The sequence below is a fragment of the Diabrotica virgifera genome, chromosome 4, assembly GCF_917563875.1.
Source record: "Diabrotica virgifera virgifera chromosome 4, PGI_DIABVI_V3a".
NCBI classification, from domain to species: domain Eukaryota; kingdom Metazoa; phylum Arthropoda; class Insecta; order Coleoptera; family Chrysomelidae; genus Diabrotica; species Diabrotica virgifera.
Window position 1 is genome coordinate 108,366,614 of NC_065446.1, and position 16,651 is coordinate 108,383,264.

At 32.2% G+C, this 16,651-nt stretch overlaps 1 protein-coding gene across 3 annotated transcripts in view; it reads left to right on the plus strand.

The window, feature by feature from the left end:
• The first annotated feature begins 9,955 nt into the window (after positions 1-9,955).
• The window catches only part of LOC126883101 (medium-chain acyl-CoA ligase ACSF2, mitochondrial-like), a 91,652-nt gene continuing 84,956 nt past the window's right edge, over positions 9,956-16,651 (plus strand). Inside the window, exon 1 of one of the 3 annotated variants that reach the window (XM_050648345.1) lies at positions 9,956-10,096. The gene's annotated coding sequence lies outside the window, so the exon portion shown is untranslated. Of the gene's footprint in view, positions 10,097-10,150; positions 10,261-16,651 lie in introns of those variants that run through there. The other 2 variants (XM_050648346.1, XM_050648343.1) reach the window with 2 other exon arrangements.

Here is a 16,651-nt window from a genome sequence, read left to right on the forward strand (position 1 = left end):
TTTTTTATTTTTTTTTATTTTTATGAATTATGTATTGAATTATTATTTTTATTTATTTATTTTATATTGAATTATTATTATTATAATTGTAAATATCTATTTTTGAATTTATATTTTATTTTATTTATTTTAACTTTATCTTACTCAACTTCATCAGGGTTGGATTATTGGTTGTCTTCTTCTATTATTATAGATTTCTTGTTGTTTTTTAGATATTATTTGTGCGAGATTGTTTAATATTTCAAAATATTCTTCATTTTGTAATATATCTCTTATTTCAATTCTTTCTAATCTTCTTCTCATTTCTCTGTGTTCTTCATTTTCTATAGTATTTTCACAATGTAACACTATATGTTCTGGTGTACCTAGTTCTCCACATTCACAATATGCATCATCTTTTAAGTTAAATCTTTCCAAATATGTTGGGTACGGTCCATGTCCTGTTAAAAAGTGTATTAAACCTTGTTTTGGATTAAAATAATTTGGAATGTTTTCTAATATTGGTATAAAATTGTATAAACGTCTAGATTTTGTTGAATTTTCCCATTCATTTTGTCTTTTTCTATTTATTATTTCTTTTAATTCTCTTTTATTTCTTATATCTAATCCTATTATTTGTATTATTTTTTCATGTTTTTCGTTTTTTAGCCAATAATTACATGCTCTTTTTTGTGTTTCTAAATGCATTGGCATTACTCCAGTTAAAACTGTGAGTGCCTGTGTTGCAGTTGTTCCAAATGCTCCCGTCATTCTTACAAGAAATCCTCTCTGAGCTCTATTTAATTTTTCTGCGTTTTTTTTATTTATTAATCTATGTGCCCATACACTTGAACCGTACCCTACAATTGATGCAAGTATTGTACTTAGGTATATTCTCATCTGTCGGAACGAAATTCTATATTCCTTCTGTGCTAGACTAGCAATGCTATGCATGATCTTTGTTGCCTTTTCACAGACACAATTCATGTGTTTTGTAAATAATTTTTGTTCGTCTATTATAATACCTAAATATCTTGTTTCCATTTTTCTTTTTATTGTTTTCCCTCTAATTTTTATAATTGGATCTCTTTCTAAATTTCCTTTTATTAAACTATATGTTGTTTTTGAATCTGATATTGTTAATTTTACTTTATTCATCCAATCATTTACTCTTATTAATACTTCATTTGATTTATTTTCTAATTCTCTTCTTGAGTTTGCATCTATGATCAACAACAAATCATCTGCATATGCTATGCTTCCAAGCACTTCAGGATCTATAGTCAATTGTTCCAGCAGTTCCTCTAGCATTACATCCCAGAACATAGGTCCACAAACTGATCCTTGTGGACATCCTTTTGTGATATGTTTTGTCTTTTTTCCTGTTGGACAGCTTAGGCTTGCATATCGGTCTTGACAGTAGTTTCTGAGACTTCCGTACAGATTCTTTGGACATCTCATTCTTCGAAGTCTTTCAAAGAATGACGGCCACCAAAGATTGTCAAAAGCCCCAGACACGTCTATAAAGATCATTAAAACATACTTTTTTATGCTTTCGTTTACTATTTCAAATACTTTATTTATTGCATCTTCTGTTGATCTACCTTTCCTAAAACCATACTGACCAGGATGTAATCCAATTTCTGTTCTTATTTGATTTAATTTTTTACATAGTAATTTTTCTTGTAATTTTCCCATTGTATTCAATAAACATACCGGTCTATATGATTTCGGTAAGGCAGGATCTTTATCTTCCCCTTTATGTATTATTATAACTTCTGCTTGTTTAAAATTATTGGGAAACCTTCTTTGTCTAAGACATTCATTATATAATGATGTTAGTACTGGAATTATTTGTTCCGACAATGCTTGAAGTATTTCAACATGAATATTATCCGGTCCAGGTGCCTTCTTTCTTTTCATTTCTCTCATACTTTCATATACTTTGTAATTTTTCATTACCGAAGTAATGGATATTGACTGATTTTGAATGAATATAACATAAAACTACAGGCGACGAGTTCCACCCTAGGCACCAGGTACTTTGGAGACCATCGCCGACATGAAGTTCATACTCAGAGACCCCATAAACCCCCGAGTAATGGTTATTGACTGGTTTTGAATGGTTACAACATAAAACTTCAGGCGACGAGTTTCTCCCTGGGCACCAGGTAACTTAGAGACCATCGCCGACATGAAATTCGTACTAAGCGACCCCCAAAACCCCCAGATTAATGGTTTTCACTGATTTTGAATAATTATGACATAAAACTCCAGGCGACGAGTTGCACCCTGGGAACCAGGTACCTTGGAGACCACCGCGAACATTAAATTGTGTTTAGCGACTCCAAAAACCCACCGAGTAATGGTTATTGACTGATTTTGGATGGTTATAACAAAAAACGCTAGGCAACGAGTTCCAACCCTTGGCACCAGGAACCTTGGGCACCATCGCCGACATGAAATTCGTACTCAGGGTTCCTCAAAACCACCAGGGTAATAGTTTTTGACTAATTTTGAATAAGTATAACTAAAAACTCCTGGCGAGGAGTTCCACTTTAGGCACCAGGTATCTTGGAGACCATCGCCGACAATAAATTCGTGGTCAGCGACCCCAAAAACCGCCGTTTAATGGATATTGACTGATTTTTAATTATTATAACATAAAACTCCAGGCGACGAGTTCCATACTAGGCACCAGGTACCTTGGAGACCATCGCCGACATGAAATTCGTACTCAGCGACCCCCAAACCCCCCAGGGTAATAGTTTTTGGCTGATTTTGGATAATTATAACTGAAAATTCTAGGCGACGAGTTCCACCGTGGGCACCAGGTACCTTGGAGACTATCGCCGATATGAAATTCGTGCTCAGCGATCCCCAAAACCCCTGAGTATAAAAATTCAACTCATTTCCGTCAATATTTCTTAAGTTCTAAATTTTTCATTTTCACCTCATCGAGACGCACTTTTAAAATGCATTTTCTTATGCACAAAAATTTTTGCCCTAGATGAATTTAGTTCACAAAGTTGCCTGACACTCTCTCTCTCTAACCGCATGCAAAAAGTTCCATGACGATTCATCTTACTGCACAAAATTCCTAGGTTTTGGGCTTTTTAGTGCTTCGTTGCTTCGTCTAATTTCTCTGGTCTAAAAATGGAGATGAGCAGCATACATAGCCAAAATTACAGATGGGCAGTGGACAAAGAAGTTATTGGAATGGAAACCAAGGGAAGACAAGAGAATCGTCGGTCGACCACTTACAAGATGGACTGACATTTAAGAAGGCTAAATAACAACTGGATGAGAGCGCCACAAGATAGACGGGGTTGGAAACACGAGATCTATGATCCAGCAGTGGACTTTTTAGGCTGAATGATGATGATTGAGTATGATAATAAATTATTCTACAAATTTGTCTATCACAAGATTTCTTTATTTTTAACAATAATTTCTATAAACAACCAGATGGTTTAGCAATGGGTAGCTGCTTATCCCCCTTTCTAGCTGATGTTTTTATGGATCATTTAGAATCCAATTATATCATGAAAAATCCTGAAATCCTACATTGGTTCCGTTACGTAGATGATTGACTCATTTTTGTGGATGGTCAGCAAGACTCAGCTAATCACCTTTTATTCAAAATCAATCAAATCCATCCCAATATCAAATTCACTATGGAACTAGAATACCTATCTAATGCCATTAACTTTCTAGACCTATTTATTACCAGACTCAACAACCAGTTCAACTTTGGTATTTACCGCAAGCCTACTCAAACTGATCATGTTATCCATTCTTCATCCAACCATCCACTGTCTCATAAATATTCTGCTTTTAGGAGTTTCATCCATAGACTACATACACTACCTCTATCTACAGCTGAATTTAACAAGGAACTTAATATAATCAAACAAATAGCAGTTAACAATGATTAAAACCCCAATATAATCGACAAGCTCATCCGGAAAAGAGAATCCAATCGCCTTCAGCAACTAGCTTACAATTCAAATCCAGTCATCACACCAATCTATAGGTCCCTACCGTTTCACAATTCTGTCATATCTGAGAAGATCAAACACATTCTCTGTTCTTCGGACAATGCCCACATATCATTTAAAGTCAATAACACTCTCAATAAAATATTATCTAATACTAAAGATCCAATCAACTATATAAATCGTAGTGGTGTTTATAGATTATCTTGTTCTGATTGTAATGCCTCTTATGTAGGAAGAACCTCTATAGATCACTATCTACTAGAGCAGCAGAACACACCAATCGTGACAACACATCTGCTTTCTCTCACCATCTCAAAGTCAACAAACACCACCTTATCATCCCCGATGGTGTGACTTTGATTCATAACATCCAAGATAAAAATACCCTCCGTTTAGATCTATATGAAGATTTAGAGATTGTCAGAGACACAAGGACAAGTCCAAACTGTGTCAACCGTCAACTTTCTCTTAAACGTAACTTCACCCCCATTCATAGACAATTATTTCCGTAATTCTATATTTCTATCCACCTTCACATTGACCTCCTTTTCTATACATACCACTACAAACCTTAACTAAATATAAATCCCAACAATATACTCATTCAAATAATCTTTTAGTATCTTTCAGTTTCTTTCACTCTGTGCTTCTGACAATACTCTATTTCTTTCATCTCATTCTCTAATTATTTTCACTTAACATAATCATTTTCTCATTATATCAAAATCACACCCTGCAACCCTTGATCTTTTCGGATATGACATTCTAATATAGACAATAACCAAAAAATTTTTGTTGAATTTCCAACATTTTTTCACTGATTCACCCTGCTTTTCATTTATATTAAAATTAAAAATAAATCTCAGCTATCAACATTTAGATAATAAATTTTACTTACTCTCAGCATGGATCAATACAATATTCAAATCTAGAATTTCAATAGTGCAATATGTGACATACTTTTTTACATTTACAGCTAACAATCAACAGTTTTCTTTCATTTTTGATTTAAACATGTACATTTCTTTCAGCACAATTTTCCTAATTTAATATCAGTATTAATTCATTTACTACTTCACACAATTTATATTTTTAATAGTATTTCTATTTTATTTATTAGTCCTCTGAAACATATGCAACTAACCTAATCATCAATTTTCAATAATGTTCTAATTTTAAATTTTCAATAATTCAAAATGCAGCAAACTTTTTAATACATAACAAATTTTTTTTAAAGATTGTTCGATTAAGATTTGTACATTTTTATTTAGACTTCCTTCATTTAATATCAGCTCCTTTTCTTTTAATACCTATCATAATTTACATTACAGAACTATAGATTGGTATTTTCTTATTATGTTCGTTAGTTCCCCGGAAGCGTATGCAACCAACTACTCCTTAGTGACAATTCTTTTAAATTCTACTGATGTTACTCAATTAAAATACCATGTTTTTTAAAAATTTTCTTAATATTTCCAGATAATTTCAGTAATATTCATTCATCACAACTCTACATAACTAAATATAATTATTTTCAGTCAGTTACATTTGAAAAACAGTCTATGACGTCACAGCATATGAGTAGATTTTTGCCTTTGATTTCGGTCCACTGATGAATATATTACAGCTCTTTAACCTTTATTTACAACTTAGAATTCACAACTAACATTTTTAATAATTGCATATTTCCAATCTAACAATTCAGTTAAATATAAATTCACTTTGTCAAAAAAAAAAAAAAAAAAATTCGGGTGACATTTGAAAAATCCACCTAACTTCCTTGACATCTTGTCATAAAATTTCAGGCACCATTCTGTCTAATCAGTTGGTTGTTAACCTCTCACCTGAGCACATTAACCTTGTGCAATTTCCGAGCAAGGATGACATACATCTACATGTGATAATATATAATCTTAAGACATCGACTTAAGGTCGATTATTATATAGCTTATAATGTAGCAATAATGTTATTTAGAGGTTTTTACACCTTTTGAAGTGGCTAGTTTCAACTACTTGTACACTGGACGTAAGTAACCACATTTTCTTTTTTCTAACTGTCAAAATTTCACCCTTTTGCATTTCAATCTAAGTGGTTCACTTATATTTCCAGGTTTACACTGATGATGGTCATTTTGACCGAAAACGTTTTGTACTTCCACTCCCTTGTGGATAAATTTTAAGAATTTTAATAAATTAATATACCTACATACAACAGAAGTGTTTACTTCATTCTACGTTGTTTTAACGAAGGTATACAGCCAACTACAGGGTTTACCCCTTTTAAGTTATAATGAATTAGTACTAGAAGAAAATATAGAGAGTGAGGGAGGTCTAAAATGTGAACAGATGAAATCCACAGTTGTTATGAAATGCTTAGAAATCCTCACTATCAACATCTCACAAGACAATGTTCGGTGGACGTGTATTCGAGAGTTATCAAGTAACTCTATGAGAATACGGTAACGTTATAAATAACATGTAAAGTATACAGTAAAATAGCGTTACCGTATTCTCCTAGGGTTACTTGATAACTCTCTATTGAAGAAATGCACGGCAGCTTAAGAAAAAGATGGTTTTGTTTTATTTCCAAGAGAGCAAAGTTTAATAAAGTGAAGCGATAAAGTTGTCAATTTTAATTTAAAAACAAAAATATTATTTATTGTCTTCTAAATCATTGTATTATTTTTATATTGTTTTTATTTTACATTTGTTAAGATATCAAATAATATAAAGACCGCTCGAAATGTACTTAATATATAGGGTGAGGCAGATAACTGGCCTATCAGAAATATCTCGAGAACTAAAGGCAACAGAATCATGAAAATTGGAATAAAGGAGTTTTGAAGGATGATCTATTAAATGAAAATATTTTCATCTCTCTGCAACTTGCGGTTATACCGGAAGTTGCTTATACCTTCGTTTTTTTTAATGGGACACCCTGAATATTTTTACATTTTTGGATTCTCTTCGATATCTTCTTTCTTAAAATATGAAGTTTTGTAATATTATACAGGATATTTTAAGATATATTTACGTTTTTTTATTAATTTCGTAGCAACATTCACACCCTGTAGCATTGTAATAGGTTGACAATAAAAATAATGCGGTTAGGCAAATACAAACTGGACGAGGAAATCTACTGACCAACCGAACGGTTCAACTGGCCGCTTATGGTGATGATATTAATATTATGAGTAGAACATCAACAGGAGCACAGGAAACATATGCAGAGTTAAAAACACAAACAAAAATACTATGTCTGGAAATTAACACAGAAAAAACAAAAATAATGACTCAGACGAGAAGAAATATAGTCCCAGAAAACATTATACATGAAGATGACATTGAAACGGTTGAAAAGTTTACATAACTGGGAGTAAAAATATATGCCGACGGATCAGAAGATGGAGAAATACGGAAGAGAATAACGCAGGCAAACAGAGCTTATTTTGCCCTCTCCCATATATTTCGGTCTAAAAGTGTCCACCGAAATACAAAGATGAGAATCTATAAAACCTTAATTCGACCAATAACATGCTATGGCAGTGAAGCCTGGGTGCTGAAAGAAACATCCAAAAACAAACTCGACACATGGAAAGGAAAGTACTTAGGAGAATACTAGGACCTGTGAGGGAAAACGGAATCTTCAGAAGTCGATACAACAACGAGCTTTATCAACTTTATAAGGAAACGCCCCTGTCAAACTTCATTAGATTACAAAGATTGCAATGGGCCGGACATGTGATAAGAATGGGAGAGGATAGGCTACCAAAACGAGCACTGAATGCTAGAATGCAAGGAAAGAGACCGGTTGGGAAGCCACGAAAGCGCTGGGAAGACACAGTAAACAGCGACGCTCAAGCCCTTTTAGGAGTCCGTGTATGGAGAAGAGCAGCCACAGACAGGCAAGGGTGGAGGCAAAAAATAAAGGAGGCCAAGGCTCAATTTGGGCTGTAGTGCCGTAGAAGAAGAAGACAATAAAAACTCTGCTTACGTTCAAGTGATTTTTAATATAGTCTATTATTGTAAAGAATCATTAGTATAGCTAATTTTGAAATTTTAATATATAGGATTGGTCAAAACTCGGAATGAATATTTTCTGAGTTTTCTTAAATGGAACACCCTGTATTTTAGTACTATAATGAAATCATATTTCATAGTACTTTTTTATTTTATAAGTATTTCCTATACCTAACTGCTTTAATTTGTGAGTTATTGGTGATTCAAGCTAAACATTAATTGCAACAAAAAATACGTAAAATTTTATTAGGTTGGCCGTGAAAATATTCAATCACAAATAATTTTTCAGAAATTAATACATATTAATCCAGACTGATCCTTAAAATTACCAATAATGGTTTAGCTATCAAAATACCTACGTAGTTAAGATTGTTGAGGCGATTAACAATTAAGCACAAATTAAAGCAGTTAGGTATAGGTAATGCTGAAGAAATAAAAAAGTACCATAAAATATCATTTCATTACAATACTAAAATACAGGGTGTTCCATTTAAGAAAACTCAGAAAATACTCATTCCGGGTTTCGACCAACCCTGTATACTAAAATTAAAAATTTAGCTATATTAATGATTCTTAACAATAGTAGACTATATTGAAAACCATTTGAACGTAAGTAGAGTTTTAGATGTCAAACTACTACAATTCTACAGGGTGTGAAAATTGCTACGAAATTATTAAAAAAACGTAATTATCTTTTTTGCACGATTGATCATTTTTGACTGTTTACCGTGACAGATTTTACGTCAGTAGGTGACATTTACTAGCAACTCGACGGTAAGTAATCCAACTCGACGGTAAGTACTCCAACTCGACGGTAAGTACTCCAACTCGACGGTAAGTAATTCACTTACCGTCGATTTAAAAAATCTCTTAATTTTAATTTATTTTTTGAAAGAATAAAAAATAATTTTGAAAGAAACTTATGGTACAATTTGTTAAATTATTTAATGAAATCCCACTTGTTTGGGCTGTGGTTTCACTTCTAACAGAAACTCCTACAGAATCGCATACATTAGTAGTATCCAACATTTTTTCTCTTCAAATACGCGATCAAAGTTGAAAACTTGGAAATATCAATGCCATCATAAAGAAAAACGGTGGATTTAATCATTGAATATTCTGCCCAGAGGCTTCCAGGAGCTTTCAACTGCATATGTCTTTGAACGAAATATGCCAACAGAGTCTTTTCTTCGATTCTTAAATTCTTGCCTTCGCACCATTTTTTAAAACTTTGGTAGGTATTTTGATAACGGATTTTGGATTTTTTGGGAATAACTGCGGAACACCCTTCTTCCCAAACCCGTTCAATTTCTTCAAATTCACTTTCGCTCATATTTTAATTTATAATAATCAAAATTGTACTTAAAATTATTGACATCTAAATAAAAACTCAATTCTCCATTGTTGTTATGCACCCTAGTTACTACCTAACAACCAAAATATATATCTTGATAAAATGAATGAAACTAGTCAATATGACGAAAATGTTTAATTTTATAATTTATAATGGTATCAACCGTGCAAAAAACGTTATAAGCATGTCGAACGTTAAGGGTAACCGATCTCAGACAATAATTGGAGTCGTCGCTCCGCTCCTCCTCCAAACAATTGTCTTCGATCGGTATAAAACCCTTACCGTTCTCCATACTTAAAATACCCTGCATAACATTACAAAACCTTATATTTTAAGAAAGAAGACATCGAAGAGAATCCAAAAATGTAAAAATATACAGGGTGTCCCATTTTAAAAAACGAAGTTATAAGCAACTTCCGGTATAACCGGAAGTAGTAAATAGATGAAAATATTTTCATTAAACAGATGACCCTTCAAAACCCCTTAAATCAAATTTTCATGATTCTGTTGCCTTTAGTTCTCGAGATATTTCTAATAGGCCCTTTATTTGCCTCACCCTGTTTATTTATTTATTTCAGTGAACCGAACAGATTTGTTTTGTGGATTGAGGGTTAACCTCATGGGTTATCTTTGGCTTGATATTATTTTCTAGTAAAATTTCGGTATATTTAAAAAATAGATAAGTTGACCAAAAGTCACATTAATGATTGGAGTTCGACGTTTTTGTCCTGGCTTGTAGTCGGTACGTAGAATCGTTGATTTCTTATCACTAATAGAGGTAAGGTAAAAGCGGTTTTTTATTTAAATTGGTTTAGGTTTTTCTATGTCGCAAACCAAACTGCCTTCACTTCGACAAAATTTTGATCTGTAGTCGGTCAACCTTTGAGGTGAAGTGTCTATTAACAGGTAAAGATTTTACTTAAAAATTATAATTTTATTAGTTGTTTTATATAACTGTTTTAAATTTTTTTGAAATTGTCGTTTATCTAATATAACGGAAACAAGTTATTTGTTTTAACAAGATCAATTAAAAATGTTATACTTTTTCATTAATTTAAGGTAAATTTTCCTCATAAACTATGATTTTATTAACGTTTCGACGCCCAAATCGGGTGTCGTTGTCAAAAAACAAAAAATATTAATAAACTAAACAAAAATGTTGTTGCTTAGTAAAAATAATTATTCTCTAATTTTTTTTTACTAAGCAACAACATTTTTGTTTAATTCATTAATATCTTTTGTATTTTGACAACGACACCCGATTTGGGCGTCAAAACGTTAATAAAATCATTTTTTTAGTAAAAAAGCCTTTAGTAAAAAAGTGGCTTATTTCCCATCAAAACTAGATAATTGCAAAAATGCCACAAGAAAATAATTTCAGAACATCATAAACTATGGTTTTTATCTAGTTTTTTGTCTTACAAATACAGCTTCTGAGTTTGTTCTTTTTATCAAGTTCTATCTTTTGTTCTTATCTTGTACGTCTATTATTTGATTATTATTTTAATTTTTCACGATTAATTTAATTTGCTATTTAGTTGCTTTTTGTATCTTATGTGGACGGTGGTATATAGGTACATATTTAGAAAAAACAATGTATCATAAAAATCTAAATATCACAGGTCAATGTTAGCATTTAAAGTATTCTGATAAATTGAGGATATCAGTTTTATTATCTGATTTTTTTTTCGGATGTACATATAGCTAGATTTTTGTGAGTTATGGTTTTCACTTCATTTATATCGCATTGCAAAGTCAAAAAATTGAAAAAAAAAGTGCTTGTTTTTCGCCACTAAAAATTATGTTGATAGTCTAATAAAATAAAGTTACACTACATATAAATTAAAAGGTAAATTCGTACAGGTTGAAACAAATTTTATATCAAAGTTTAGGTGGGTACAAAAGGTATTTTCAAGAAAGTATCCAAATCATACAAGGGGAACATTGTTTAAATAATTAAAAAGGGGTCATTTTTGCAAAAAAATTACTTTTTTAGCGGCTGAGGTCATTAAATTACTAATGAAGGTCTACAGGATTGCAACACTTTGCAACAACATAAAACTTTAAAAACAAATTTGCAAAAAATTATTTTTAGCGTTTTAAATAAGCACTATAAAATATCTTATTTTACAGGACAAGTTGCACTATTTTATCAGTATTAATTAAAAAAAAATGGTCCAAAAATATTTAATATTTTTTGAGATATTGAATTTGTTTATTAAATGTTACTCTATTTTCAATTGCAAAAACGCGGTTGTTGCCAAAGAAATATTCACCTGTATTAAATCTTATTATTTTTATTTTTATGTATGTTTTCGATAAATGTATTGATAAATTCAAATTTCAATTAAACTTCCCCCTAAAATGGCATTTGAGAATTATTCAAATTTGTTTATATTTTGTTTTTTTTTTTAATAACGTCGCGGAGATCAAATATTTTGAAATGCCGTTTCGATAATTGCGTTCCTGGGATTTTTTCACTAATTAACAAATTTTTTTGTCTTTTTTTCCTCCTCTTCTTTTCTTGGAGTTATATTACTACGGGCCCTTTTAGGGTTAAGTGTCATTAAGAATGTCGAATCTCTAAGTTGTAGATTCTAGACCTAAAAATATTAAGATTTAACTAAAATCACTTAAATAAAATGTGGCTAACCCTGGATAACGGTGGGGCTGATATCGTCAATCAAACGACGAGATTTTCTTAAAAAGAAATTATTAAAACAATTTTCACCAGCACTTAATGCTGAATATAAAAATTATAGGAACAAACTAAATAGTCTACTAAAAAAAAAACAAGAATGACTTTGATCAAAATAAAATTCATGAAGCTGGTGGAAACACAAAAAAAGTGAAATATTATAAATGATATCTCTGGTCGGAATCAAAAATCTAAAAACATTGAACACATATCAATTGTTAATGACAATATAACTGTAAGTAATAACAAAAAAAAGCAGATATGTTTAATAATTTCTTTTCTAATATTGGTGCTGATATGGCAAATAGAATACCGGTGACAAGTATACCTGATAATTTTATTGCTAATGATAAGGTTGAATCTAGCTTATTCTTAAAACCAGTAACTAAAAGTGAAGTAACAACACTAATATCAAAGTTAAAAAATAACTGTGCTCCTGGACCAGATAAATTGTATGCTAAAACAATAAAAAATATCCATGATCTAATCTCGCAGCCTTTAACTCATATTATAAATTTGTGTTTTCAAAGTGGTAAAATACCACTACAATGGAAAGAATCTACAGTCACCCCCATTTTTAAATCCGAAAATTCGAGTAAACTGAACAACTATAGGCCCATTTCTTTAATAAATAATTTTGCTAAAATATTTGAAATGGCCCTAAAAGAAAGGTTGCTTGAATTTTTTCATATAAATAAGGTATCAGATAAGCAATTTGGTTTTGTAAAAAAATCAAGTACAGAAAGGGCTGTAGTTGACCAACTGGAGAAAGTGATAGGAGCTGTGAATGAATCATTGAAATGCTTAGTGGTTTTCCTTGATTTAGCTAAGGCGTTTGACACGGTCTCTCATAAAATTCTCTTAGATAAACTAAGTAATTATGGGGTAGAGGAATTGCACTAAATCTAATAGCAGATTATTTGTCGGAAAGAGCTAAACGAGTAAAAATTGGCCCAGAATTGAGTTCTGAATCTATAATAAAATTCGGAGTATTACAAGGAACAGTATTAGGACCACTTTTATTTAATATTTATTTGAACAATATCACAAGAATTAATACTTTCAACGGCCACATTGTTTGTTATGCTGATGACTCGGCAATATTATTTATGGGGAAACATGGGAGGAGGTTAAAACCAGCTCTGAAATGAACCTAAAACAGCTAAACTTATGGCTAAAATTTAACAAACTGACATTAAATATTAATAAAACAAAATATATCGCCTTTAGCCCAACAATTGTTGACCAAACTACAAATTTTCATATAAAATTGCATAACGCAAAATGTCAAGGACAAAATTGTGACTGTTCTTCAATAGAAAAAGTTTTCTCTATAAAGTATTTGGGTGTCTTCATAGATCAACATTTACGTTGGTCAGACCATATCACTCATGTCAGTAAACGAATAAGGGCTCTAATGCATAAATTTTATATCTTGAGAGATATTCTACCCAGGAAAAAATTAATCATGGTTTATAACTCGCTTGCAGAATCACTCTTAAGATATTGTATTGTAGCATGGGGTGGCGCGTTTAACAAAACTCTTAACATTTTAGAAACAGTTCAAAATACTCTATTAAAAATAATTTTTAAAAAGAAAACTGTATCCAACAAAAAAATTATATGATGAATTCGTTATTTAAAAAGACTAAGTTTTCACTCTAATGGCATATAACATATCCCACCAGAATGAAAACAATGGGAACCTTCTCTGGTTACACCTCCGAGGCTTCTACAATTTGCAAGCCATACGGATGCTGAGACTAAGGAAGATGAGGGAATTCCACAATTTACAATTCACGTCACATCTGCTCAGCGCGGTAAAGTTCCAACGAGACTGGTTCCCTTCATACTCCACACAGAGTAAATGTAAATCAAAAATGAATAACCATTTTCAATTTCGTTGCAAAACGAAAATACAGTCGAACCATATTCCAGTCCAATCAGAGAGTGCCGCAAGCACCTCTACCGGTTTCGAAACTTATGCGAGATTCCTGATGAGAGACTAATAAGTTTCGAAACCGGTAGAGGTGCTTGCGGCACTCTCTGATTGGACTGGAATATGGTTCGGCTGTATTTTCGTTTTGCAACGAAATTGAAAATGGTTATTCATTTTTGATTTACATTTACTCTGTGTGGAGTATGAAGGGAACCAGTCTCGTTGGAACTTTACCGCGCTGAGCAGATGTGACGTGAATTGTAAATTGTGGAATTCCCTCATCTTCCTTAGTCTCAGCATCCGTATGGCTTGCAAATTGTAGAAGCCTCGGAGGTGTAACCAGAGAAGGTTCCCATTGTTTTCATTCTGGTGGGATATGTTATATGCCATTAGAGTGAAAACTTAGTCTTTTGCTAGCAGTTTCCGCTAGGGCATCTATGCCATTTCGTTCGTTGCAATTCGGGACTGCACGCTGGGGTTTGTTTTGGTTGGATCAGGGAGAGCAGCATATGTGCCTCCTGATGAGAGACTAATAAGTTTCGAAACCGGTAGAGGTGCTTGCGGCACTCTCTGATTGGACTGGAATATGGTTCGGCTGTAAATGTTTTGCAACGAAATTGAAAATGGTTATTCATTTTTCAAGATATTTAGTGTCAAATCACTCTACATCTACAACTCTGTTTTAAATGTTTATTTAAACTCAAATAAATTTAAATTTCAAAACAACCGATTAACTCGATCAGTAACAAATATGGATATTAGTATTCAGCAGTTCAAAAAATCAGTAACACAAAGATCCCTAATGTTCTTTGGACCTAAATTTTATAACATAATTCCTATACATATCAAACAAGAACCTAAATTATTTAAATTTAAAAAATACATAAAAACCTATCTAAAAACCCACTTACAATTATTTTTGGACGCAATGTCTTAAGGTGATACAGTAGCGATCACCAGGTAGCAAAAACGCGTTCCAAGATTGCGGCTGTAATTTTGAATATTTTTTCGAGATATTTGGCACACGTATACGTAATATAGTAAAGATGGCGGTACATAGCCCAATTTGAAAAATATATTAATATGTGGATATTACTCTGTAATTAAATACAATATTAAAAAAACGAGCCTGTACCGCCATTAAGAAGAACAAAAAAATACACTTTCTTCAAATAAACTTTTTTATCCGATGCCTAGATTTTGTGTCATTTTGGAACTACTAAAATTTTTTATTTCATTAGCCGGTTACGCCATACTAGTGTAGGAAACAAAGGTTGAACCTTGCAAAATGGACACAAGTCCGGTTTTATTTTTTTTTCTGGTATATCAAGGGGTGCTTATTATAAGACTAACTTTTTTTTAAAAAATTTCTCCCCGGAACCCCCTTTTTCACCCCTTTAAAGGGGGTAATTTGTGGTTTTTGCAGAAGGTAACCCTTCCTGTACCTTTTACAAAAAATTTCTTTTATAGAAATATGAAGAGGACTATATTTTCTACGATTTATTTCCTGACAGTATCTGTCTATCATCCACCGTTTAGCGTGGGTGGCGCCCCAAATTTGACAAGTTTTTAAAAAAGATGTTTTAAAAAAATATATATTTTTCCCTAATTGTGACTGAAATTAAGAAGAAATCCTATGGCGTTTATTCACAAATAATTTACTGATTTTTTGGTATAGGTTTCACTTAGGGTAATTGCCCTTTTTTTAATTACAGGGTGTTACATTTTAAAAAAACCCTTTTTATACCATTTGAACCGTTTATGCTAGAGTAAAAAGACTTTCAGCGATTACCCATGTACTGGTGCTATTTACAAATTTGTATAATGCACCCCCATTTTTCCCCGGAACCACCCAAAAAAAAAGAAGAATTAATAAATAAAGTGATTTTCTTGGAATCCTTCACAAACAATACCCTTTATTAATATGCTTCATATATAATTTTGTGCACCCATGCATGGACACCAAAAGCGATTTCCTAGTGCAACACCTGTAGCCAAAAATAAATAAAATAGGAGGTTGAATTTTTTTTTTGTTTTTTGCTTTTTGATCCATAAGGGCATATGCTTCATCAATAGTGCTTTTCAAAAATATATATGGTTATTGCAATATCCCTGCGGAAACCACCCCTATCCTTGAAAATATACTTCAGAAACTACCCCTATCCCTTGGCGAGGATGTTTTTTACGATTTTCTCATTACCTATGCATTCTTTTTAAACAAAACTTATACAAGGTTAAAGACCACTGTTTACTCTAAAAATTAGGTCCTATTCATTTTTTTCGTATAAGCAACCGTTACGGCACAGTGGCGCCGTAAACCTCATATATGTTTTGGCGGGCTCCAGTTTTTGTTTTTTTTTTCGTCATATGTACGTTTTATTGATAAAGTACTTATGTAAAATAAAACAACACAGTGTAACCTACAAATTATGACCTATGCACATTTTATAATATTTGCGCCGGAACCACCCTAAAAAAAGAAGAATTAATAAATAAAGTGATTTTCTTGGAATCTTTCACACACAATGCCCTTTATTAATATGCTTCATATATCATTTTGTGCACTTTATTATTACCCATGCATGGACACTAAAAGCGATTTCCTAGTGCAACCCCTGTAGCCAAAAAAAAATAAATAAAATGGGGGATTAAAATTTTTT